General features: G+C 38.7%; 1 pseudogene across 1 annotated transcript; it reads left to right on the top strand.

Moving 5' to 3' along the window:
* Positions 1-298: 298 nt before the first annotated feature.
* Positions 299-2,771, top strand: LOC308415875 (targeting protein for Xklp2-like; annotated as a pseudogene). The gene has a single exon. The product of its transcript is annotated as a targeting protein for Xklp2-like (transcript).
* The last annotated feature ends 8,473 nt before the right edge of the window (positions 2,772-11,244 follow it).

The raw sequence follows: 11,244 nt of genomic DNA, 5'->3' as shown, positions 1-11,244 counted from the left end.
ATCCTAAATGTTTATAACTATTTAACGCCAATTAATATCACCTGGGTCTAGCTGGTCCTTGAGAAACGCCATGTTACCACAATGACGACCTTCACCCTCCGTCCTCTGACCTCCTCAGAGCTCTCAGCCCTCTCCACCCCCCTTTCACTCTTTTTAACACCTTTCTTACAAGAGCGGTCTTAGGTGTTGGAGATGTCGGTATAAGCTGAAGCCTGGAAAGTGACTTGAAGAAGATGATCTATTGAGTAGCGTACTAGAATCCTGGAAAAAGCTTGTTCCTCTGCACTAAGTGGGGGCAATGTCACAATTCCTAACTGCTTACTCTTTTGATGCTCCCATCAATTTTATCATTTTTTTTATCTTTAGATGCTAATGAGGATACTGAAAATATAGACTCATGGTCTGATAAGAAGCCAACTCGGAGAGCAAGTTTCTTCGGCAGAGTGAAATAGGAGAACCTTTTCAGAAAAAGACTTCCTTGAAAAAAGCCAAACTTCAACAAGGCTGTGCGTGTCACACCACTGAAGGCAGTTGACAACACTTACTACAAAGAGACAGAAAAGGAAAATCTTCAGAAACAATCTATTCCATCAAATGATTGTTCTTTCCTGAATGCTAAGAGAGCTGTATTAGAAAATACTTCTGTCCAGCCCCAGAGAAGATCTGTTAGACTCTCTGCTCAGAAGGATTTGGAGCAGAAAAACAAACAAACATATTGCCTCTGTTAAAATGAAAGCCAAGAGATGCACTGTTCCCACTGCTGGAGAGCAGCAAAACAATCCCCCCACAACAAAAAAAAATGAAAGTTTTTCACAAAAAGAAACCAGAGGAAGAGGAGGAGGGTGGTGGTCCAGCTTCTTCGAGAAAGGAGGAAATTGAAATTCTGGAGAAAACCAAGGGCAAACACACAGTGCCTGGTGCGCCACCTGCAAGGGAGAAGGTTCTAAAGAGTACTGGAAAGCAAGAATTAGAGAAAAGACGGAGAATGCGGCAAGAAGTGGTGGAGATGCGGAAGAAGAACAAAGAGTTCAAGAAGCTTGCTCTCCCGGGGCCAGGGCAACCTGTGAAGAAATCCACCAGCCAGGATACCAAAACAGTTGACTTTTGTTTCCTCACAGATGAGTGAATCAAACAACATCCCCAAAACCAGGAAGATTATAAGGAAGTGAACTTCACATCTGAACTTCGAAAGCATCGTTCCACTCCTGCCCGAGGGACCAGAAGATGTACTATCATTAAACCTTCCAATCTGTCCAAAGGAAAGAAAAGAACATTTGACAAAGCAGCGTCTACATATGTGCCCATTACACAGCAGGTTGAAGCCTTCCACAAACGAACCCCTAACAGATACCATCTGAGGAACAAGAAGGACGAGAGCTTGTTACCCTCCAAATCTGTGAACAGATTGTACAAGACCCCCAGACCCCCATACTGCAGACCAAATATCATGCAAGGACTGTGACCTGCAAAAGTGCAGCAGGGCAGGAGGCTGAGGAGCTTGAGAAACGGCAAGAATACAAGTTCAAAGCATGAGAACTCGATCCCAGGATTTTTGAAAGTGGCTCCATCTTGCCCAAGAGACCACCTGTTAAGCCTCCTCAGCCTGTTGGTTTTGATTTGGACATCGAGAAACGAATTCATGAGAGAGAGTCAAAGAAAAAAAAAAAAAAAAAAACAAAAACAGAAGATGAACAATTTGAATTTCATTCCAGATCTTGCCCTACTGAGATCTTGGAAGATGTCGTGGATGTTCCTGAAATGAAGGTAATTCCAGTCACTGTCCCTAAGTCACCAATTGTTGCATTGAAGAGCAGGGTCCGAGTGCTCATCAGAAAAGATGAGAAATAGGAGAAACCAGTAGTGATAAGAGCTCAACCTGTGCCACATTATGTGGTTCCTTATAAGATCCATATCCCAGAGGCAAGAAATGTGGAGGTGTGCCCTTTCTCCTTTGATAGCAGGGACAAAGAATGTCAGTTTCAGAAGGAGAAAAAAATTTAAAATGCAGAAAGGGGAGGTGCCCAAGTTCAAGGCACTTCTTGTGCCCCATTTTGACACCATTAACCTGCCAGAGAAAAAAGAATGTAACTCTTTCGCCCTGGAGAGACAAGGGGGGATGCTCACAGGCTGAGATACGGAAGGGCCCGCTGGAGAAAGAACAGGAGCAGCAGACAGAAACAGTTCGCTTCAAAGCTCATCCAAACATTGTCATCTTCCAAAAGCCCTTTGTTCCCAAGAAAGAGGAAAAATCAGTTGCTGTTCAGTAAACTTTTCAGCTGGCCACCAAGAAGAGAGCCAAAGTGCTGCAGGAGATGGAGAAGACAGTGGCTGAAATGGAGGTCTAGAAGCTGCAGCGGTTGGAGGAAGTCAGGCAGCAGGAAGCAGAGCAGCAGAAGGAGGAGCTAACCAGGCTCCGGAAAGGACTGGTGCACAAGGCGAATCCAATTCGCAAGTACTCAGCAGTGGCGGTGAAGTCTAGTGAACTGCCCCTGACTGTGCCCGAGTCTCCTAAGTTCTCCACTCGGTTCCAGCATCTACAGCACAGGCAGGGGAACACGTTTTCAGACTCACCTGCCATATGCGGAGACACACCTTACAACTGTGGATGCCAGGGGTTTGAAAGGTCACTTCGCACAGAAACACTGAAGCTAATGAGACACCACTCGTTTAGACTTCAATCAGACTTCTGTAGTTATTTCCTTAGGACATTATCTGGTCGTTTCCTGTTGGTCTTAACTCTGGCAGGATTTCAAGTATTCATTTTGGCATAGTCTAATTTTTACCTAATCTTCCCCTACTTCCCCTTATATATGTATTTTAAATATAAAATAAAGGCAAATAAATAAAACACACACACACACACACACACACACACACACACACACCCCTTTCTTACAAGAAAAAAACTGAGACAGGAAGTGTGTGGTTTTCCGGGTCCTCTAGCAGTGAGACTAGAGAGCTGAATTTATCGCTTTGTGACTGTGGCCCAGGAATCCCAAATCAAGGATGCCCGCAGGGTAAGGAGTTTATACGTATATGGAGGCTTCACCTAAGGGTGCAGTTTTGATGCTGAGATATTCATGATGCTGTCCATTTACCATAAGAGGATGTGGTTAATACCGCAAGGCTTCCTTTGGAGTCAGATATGGATCTCTGGTCAGCCTCAGAGAATAAAGATGCTTTCTTACCAGTCCCTGAGCTTTTACCTTTAGAACAAATGAATGGAGAATAGAAGACCCTATCTAGGTAGGTTTCATGTGCCATTGCTATTAGATATTGCTTACAAGATATAGCAGAAACCAGTTAACTTCTACTTGGTCCTGTGAATTCTTGAAACACAAAGGCACAGAGAAGTAAAGGTATGGCATAGCACCAACATGTGATACATCTCAAGTGCTCTGTGTGTGTGTGTGTGTGTGTGTGTACATATATGTATGTATTGCTATTGTTGTTGTTATTTGGTGATGGATGAATCAAAGTCAAGGCCTTGCCCATACTAGGCTAATGAGTAAACATTGAGCTACATCCTCAAACCCTCCCAGATGTTGCTGTTTCTCAACCTGTGGGTTGCAACTGCTTTGGGATATTGTATCATCTATCCTGCATATCAGATATTTACATTATGATTCATAACAGTATCAAAATTACACTTATGAAGTAGCAATGAAAATAATACCACAGTTGAAGGTCACCACAACATGAACCATATTAAAGGGTTATAGCATCGGGAAGCTTGAGAACCACTACTGTAATATATTTAACAAGGAAATACTTGTGGTATATAATCACATACACACAGAGTCATATATATATAAACACACACATACATGAATTGTTGTATAGAAGAATTTTAAAGCTATATAAACCTTAAAGATTATTTTGTTTATCTAGTTTGTACAGAGTAAGAAACAAGTCCAGATAGGAGAAATAAACTAAAGTTACAGAATGGCCTTATATGAGCCAGGGCTTAATCCAGCATATCCACTACTAGGCTACAATCCTGTTGTGGTTTTTACTTTTCCTTTTTCATGTACCATATTCTTAAGAAAAAAAACAAAATGTTATAAAAATATGTAGCCTTTATTTTTTAAGATATACTTTGAAATTTTTATTTATTTTATGCATTAGTACACTGTAGTTTTCTGATACACCAGAAGAGGGCATCAGATCCCATTACAGATGTTTGTGAGCCCCTGTGTTGATGGTTGGAATTGATCTTAGGACCTCTGGAAGAACAGTCAGTGTTCTTAACCACTGAGCCATCTCTCCAGCCCTGCAGCCTTTACTTTATACCTACAGTTTTTCCCTTTGTCCCTGAACTACATTTGAAGTCCCACCATTCCACTTGCATTGTTCTCTATTTACACATAGGTCCCAAACATATAATACTGTTTTTAAATGTGTCTTAAATGTTTACATGTAGTACTGATACCAAACCTCTCTTTAAATATTTGTCTGGCTGTAGGTAAATCGGGTAGAACCTCTTCTTGTCTCAAGTGCTTCACAGGCTTTGGTGAGAACCTAAGCAGAGCAAGAATGTTAAAAATGCTGGTGTTACTGTCAACATGGTAGGCACTTAGAAACTTCTTTTGCCTAGAAAGCATTGTCTAGTCATAAGGTGACTAAAAGCCAGGGATGTCTGCTTTCATTTTCTATCACCTTATTGTCAGCTTTTACAGTGTCCTGTTCCAGACTCTTAAGATACCTGAAGATGTGTCATCATTGTCATAAACCCACAGTACTCTTTGATTTCAGGATCAACAAACAGTTTTATAATAAGGGACAGAAGGACCCTAAGCAATAGGGAATCTCTTAAGACAAACCATCTCCCAAACAAATGCAGCTATCTGTGATGGCAACACTGCTCTTAGCAGCTGGATAATTATTTCTTGGAAACCAGGCTGCTTCCTCAGGCATTAAGTGCTTCTTTGAATCAGCTTGCAAAACCAGAACTGAGATAATGATCAACCAGACCACAGTTTGACTAAGACTGTTTGCTTTCTACCCTCAAATCTTCCTTTCTTTTAAATCTAAAGTTCCTGACAGTACCCAAAAATCGAGTTGGTAGTAACTGGAGCTCTTTGTTCGTACCTTCCACTGTGGCCACATTGTTTAAGTGCCCTTTCTCCAGCTTTTCACAATTATTTGAATGATGTACTGGGAAACAGCATATTTGTTGAAAAGAAGCCCGTGCCACAGTTTAATTAATCACTTTTGACAATATTGGAGGGACTTTAGACACATATTCAGGAAATAATTCCCAGTTCAGTACTGCAGAAAGTAAGAGCATCAAATCCTGGGCAGAAAATCAGTCCTAGATAAATCCAAAGGCTCTATACAGACTAGACAGCTTAGTACTTGCTTGCAAATGTTCTCACAGAATGATAATACAATTCTTTTGTCTCCAAGAAAAAGAGGCAATCAAATCAATTAATTATTTACAGTTTACTCACACTAAAGTATACTTTGCAGTTTAAAAGTCTCCTAACTGAAAAAAGCCAGTAAAATAAAAGAAATGTCTTGGGTTGTTTATTGTGGTTGGTTGGTTTGTGTATTTTTCTTTGTTCTTTTCTCTTCTCTTTGATTTCCTTTTCTACCACATAGAGTCTTTCTATGTAGCCTAGACTGTCCTCCACCTCCAGCCTCCACAGGATTAGAATTACTACTGAGTAGCATGGTGCCTGCTTGTTTTCTTCATTTGCCTTTTTATTATGTTATCTCTCTCTCTCTCTCTCTCTCTCTCTCTCTCTCTCTCTCTCTCTCTCTGTGTGTGTGTGTGTGTGTGTGTGTGTGTGTGTGTGTGTAAAGAAAGAAGCTAACTTTCTTCTTATTGAATGAATCATCACTGTCCAAGGAGTCTTAGCAATTGGTTTGCTATACTCTGGAAGAAATTTCTAACTGCCAGATTAATAGACCTTAACAGAAAAAAATATTAGTGATGAATGCATGCTAAGATCTTTTGACAACAAACAAAAACAAAAAATAAAGCAAATAAACAAAAAAATTCCAGTCATCTACAAGAGAGAATTTTGCTCCTGTTTCTTCTGATGTAGCTGATTCTTGCAAAATCATCTCTTAAGGGAATAATTGTCTTCCATGGGTGACTACTATGAGACCAAGACTATATCTTCCTATCTATTTAATCCTAAAAGTGAGCACAAAGGAAACTTTTTGAAACAGTACTGACACTTCAGAGGAAGGTCAGAAGCAAGAAGGAAAATGCTACCCTGAGTACAAGGAAAACTATTTACATGTAAATCTGTCCCGTAGACTTTTTAGCAGGACTATTTTGCTCTCTTCCTGCTTCCACTTATTTGGATGTTGGCAGTTTGATTTCCAACCACCTTATGTGCTCACAGCATCACCACCAGTTTCCACAATGTGAAGATAAAACTAAGGTTTTCACTAACCATAAACTGGAAGGAATTTTTTAGCCTCATTCATATTCAGTGTAAGACTAGCCTCCTGTGTCCTTATTTAAAAATTAAACTCTCCACTGTGACACATATGCTGTCTTGATTTGCTGTAGCTTTATGATTTGAACAAGACAATCATACTAAAGTCGATATGCACCCTATATTACAAGTAGGTGATTTTTGATGAAGTCTATCAATACTCTAATCAGGATGAGGCAGTGACAACTCTACTACAATTCCTAGGCATCAAATGGTCATAAACTCTATAGGTATAGTCTCAGATATTGTGTATGTACATGTGTCTGTAAACACAGAGAGGAAAAAAACAATATATACATATATGTATTATAATACATATGCATATCTATAAATCATATTTATATGTTTGTTAATATACAGAAATTAGAAAAACAGATTGTATTATATATCTTATATACTTTGTTCTCTTCAAAGCAATTTTGACATTCATAATTTCTAATGCTGTTTTCTCTTTATATGACATTTCAACATATGGGAACAACAATTCATTTAGCAAATTCTTACTGATAAATTTGAACAGTTTCCAGAATCAGATTATCAGAACACTAAAACTAGTCACACATGTAACGGTATATTTATGTAATTTTATTGGAATGTTCATTCAGTGACTTATTAATTCAAATCTTTAATTCTTATCATTCTGTGGACCTTTGATTTGTAGACTGAGTTTAAGAGTGTGGGAAATAAACATTGGACCTCAGAAGGCTTTGATGTGGTCCTCGTTTCACCATGTTTGAAAGACTGGTTGTAGTCCCTGTGGGGATGATGTATGACTGTCATTTATTATTGATGGCTTGAGTTTTCGGATATTTCTGTTGTTAAGTTTGTAGAGAAACTGTTTTAAATGAACAAAGCATGCTTTAAAGAAGTAGTAGTTTTTCTTCTGTGAGAACAGACTGGCAGTCTCAAAATGATGGCAGTAACAGTTTCCTGGAACAGAGAATCCAATGTCTTCTTAGAAGTGTTTCTTTGGCTGGTAAAACAATTTTAGCAAGAGTATGCTCATTTTTACCATGATATTTGTTCTTTCCTATTAAGTCTCTTGCTTATCATAAAACATAATTGCTTGCATATCATATTTTATTTTTCTAGCTTGTTCAGGCTGTCATCTCCTATCAGTCAATAGAACAGCGACTTTTTAGAATCACTGAATTTAATCTCTTCTTTTGAGGCCAGCATTTTCATTTACTATGATTGGAATGGAACAAATACTTTTGTTTTCCTTACATAAATGTCATTTATTTATTTATTTATTTATTTATTTATTTTTATTTATTTATTTATTTATTTATTTATTCATTCATTCATTTATTCATTTATTTATTTAATACTGTTGTTGCCTTTTGAAACAAGGTTTGTCTATATAGCACTGGCTGCCCTGGAACTCACCCAGTAGACCAGGTTGGCATCAAACTCAGAGGTCCACCTGTCTCTGCCTCTCAAGTGCTGAGATTAAAGGCATAAACCACCACTGCCAGGCACATGCATACATCTTTATGAGTTAGAATATTTTAATCATTTTTAACTCAAGCAGAACTACGTAATTTAGTCATGTGAAAGGTACGCTGATCTTTTCAGCAATCATGTAGCTCTCAGTCAGACATGATTGTTGTAAGGATAAATGAAAGAACCCACTGTGCTAGACCTTGAGTAAAAAAATTGTCTCATGAAAATTGACTACATGATGTATCTAGAGGGTAGGGTCCATATATTTGAATTTTTGTATACCACATAGAAACTGACATTCATATTTAGTGTACTGATTTCACAGGTTTATCTATCATTTCTAAAACTAGGGCGTTGTTTGTGGTGTGACTTCATTTTTCTTTATTTTCAAGGAAGCCAGATAATCTTTGAAACAGTTTGGGAGAGGGGGTATGAAATTATAAGTCCATAAAGTCAGGGATCTGTTTCACACTGGGATGAACACTTGAGATTTCTGTTTATTAATATGTTATTATTGCCTGGCTCTCTGAAATATTTTTGTTCCATTGTAAAAAAAAAAAAACCAGTGTATGTTGCTGTAAGTCTTGGTACCACATTTATCTTTTCCTGGGTTATTTCACACACACACACATACACACACACACACACACACACACACACATAGACACACAACAAAACATTTCTATCATGATTAAAGGTCATTCATTTCTGGTCAGTAAGATCCCAGTTGCCCATGGAAAGTGGAGAGAAGAAGAAGCAGTTCTAGAGACTGTGCTCATAGCTAAAAGGTTCCTCTGACCCGCCCCCAAGTTGGAAAAAAAGTGAACTATTAGATACCATAACCCAAGTCAGTTTGTTAGTCCTTGTTCTTCCTCTCTCTCTCCTGACTTCTCTCTTGGTTCTGAGGCAGTTTATTAAATCCATCAGGAGTAGGAACATCTTTGAAATATCCACTTATGGCTGTATATGGTGGTGCACACATTTAATGCCAGCATCTGGGAGGCAACCTGAGTTATCAGTTGAGACCCTATCTCAACAAGTAAAATCCACTGATAGACTGGGCTCTGTCCTGTGACAAATGCTCTTTTGCAGCCACACAGCATCTGGCTTCTTATCAAGAAGCTTTATCACCCTCAAATCTTAATGTTCACACACATTGGAGTGGTCTGGCTTCTCCCATTCAAACATCATTACCTTCTCAGACTTGATGGCTCAGACAGGCAGAAGGAAGGGACTGTGTAAAGATAAGACCTACTGAGCTCCCTAGGGAGGTTGGGGAAGGACCCAGCAGCCATGGGAAATCAGTTGGCTTCTGCGAATTTTGTAGAATAAAGGCACATTTAAAATAAAAATCTGTTAGTCTAAACAATACCCAAAATTTATTTTGTCCTACATTATATCTCTGGTTCCCAGGGTGAATAAGATACACTATATCTATTTTCTAGGGCAGTTCACAATGGGTGGAGACACAGCTCCACACTACTTGTTACAGCAGTGTGTGGAGTTATTTTCCAACATCTCCGCTTAAGTGAAGAGAAAGCCTTGTGTTAATTGCAAACATGAATTTGAGTATGAACCAATATTAAGCAGAGCTGGAGTTTCTTAAAAATGGTTATAGACACAGATTTGAGCGATGGGAAAGGGTAATTGCTAGAAATAAGAGAATATAAAAGGAAAGAGTAAGACATGGACCACCATCGGCAGCACTCACAGCCTGCATGCAGAACAACCAGAAGTGCTTTCCCCCACCCCCACCCCCGAGACCAGAAAATCTCCTGGCATAGGTATCACAGTGATGCCTGGGATTGAGACATTCTGGACTACATTTGTACCCAGAGCTAGAGCCGGCTCACTGCCATTGGGACTTACCACCTGCCCACAAAGAGCTAAGCACCCAGGAGTGCTCTCCCTCTTGAGAAACAAGCTCCAGTCAGAGGCAACAAGATCAACTACCATCACAGATAACAAGATGGCAAGAGGTAAACAACAGAAACTAAAACAACCTAGCAATATCAGAACCCAGTTCTCCTACCACAGCAAGTAGTGAATAACCCAACAAACCAGAAAAAAAAATTCAGATTTAAATCATACCTCATCTTGATGATGGAGGGTGTTGAGGAGCTCATGAATAACTCCCTTAAAGAAATACAGGAGAACACAGGTAAAAGAGTAGAAGCCCATAGAAAAATTACAGGAAAAACGAGAAAACAGGTGAAGTAATTGAACAAAACCATCCAGGATCTAAAAACAGAAATAAAACAATAAAGTAATCACAAAGAAAGATAACACTGGTGCTAGAAAACCTAAAAAAGGGACCAGGAGTCAGACACAAGCATCACCAAAAGAATACAAGGGATGAAAGAGAGAATCTCAGAGGCAGAAGATACCATAGCAAACATTGACACAACAGTCAGAGAAAATGCAAAAACCAAAAAGCTCCTAACCCAAAACGTTCAGGATATCCAGAACACGATGAGAAGACCAAATTTAAGGATAATAAGTGTACAAGAGAGTGAATATTCTCAACTTAAAGGGTCAGTAAATATTTCCAACAAAATTATAGAAGAAAACTGCCCTAATCAAAAGTAAGAGTTGACCAGAAACATACAAGAAGCCTATAAAATTCTAAATAGATTGGACCAGAAAAGAAATTCCTCCTGACACATAATAGTCAAAACACTAAATGCACAAAACAAAGAAAGAATATGAAAAGCTGTAAGGGGAAAAGGCCAAGTAACATACAAAGGCAGACCTTTCAGAATTACACCAGATGACTCAATTGAGACTATGAAAGGTAGAAAATTCTGGACAGACGTCATACAGACCCTAAAAGAACATAAATGCCAGCCAGGTTACTATATCCAGCAAAACACTCAATCCCCATAGTGGAATAAACCAAGATATTCTAGGACAAAACCAAATTTGCACGATATCTGTCCACAAATCCAGGCCTACAAAAAAAAATAGATGGAAAACTTTAACACAAAGATGGAAGCTACAACTTAGGAAAAGCAAGAAAGTAATTTCTTGAAAAAATAAACCCAAAAGAACAAAAGCATATAAACATAATTCTGTCTCTAACAACAAAAATAACAGGAAACAACAATCACTATTCCTTAATATCTCTTAACATCAATGGACTCAAATCCCCAATAAAAAGATATAAACTATCGGACTGGATATATAAACAAAACCCAGCGTTTTACTGAATACAGGAAATTTATCTCATTGACAGACACTACCTCAGAGTAAAAGGCTGAGAAAAAATGTTCTAAGCAAATGGTTCCAAGAAAAAAGCTGGAGTAGCCATTCTAATATTAAATAAATGATTTTTTCAACTAAA

The sequence above is a fragment of the Micromys minutus genome (assembly GCF_963924665.1).
Source record: "Micromys minutus genome assembly, chromosome: X".
NCBI classification, from domain to species: Eukaryota; Metazoa; Chordata; class Mammalia; order Rodentia; family Muridae; genus Micromys; species Micromys minutus.
This window is presented reverse-complemented; position numbering and strand designations above follow the sequence as displayed.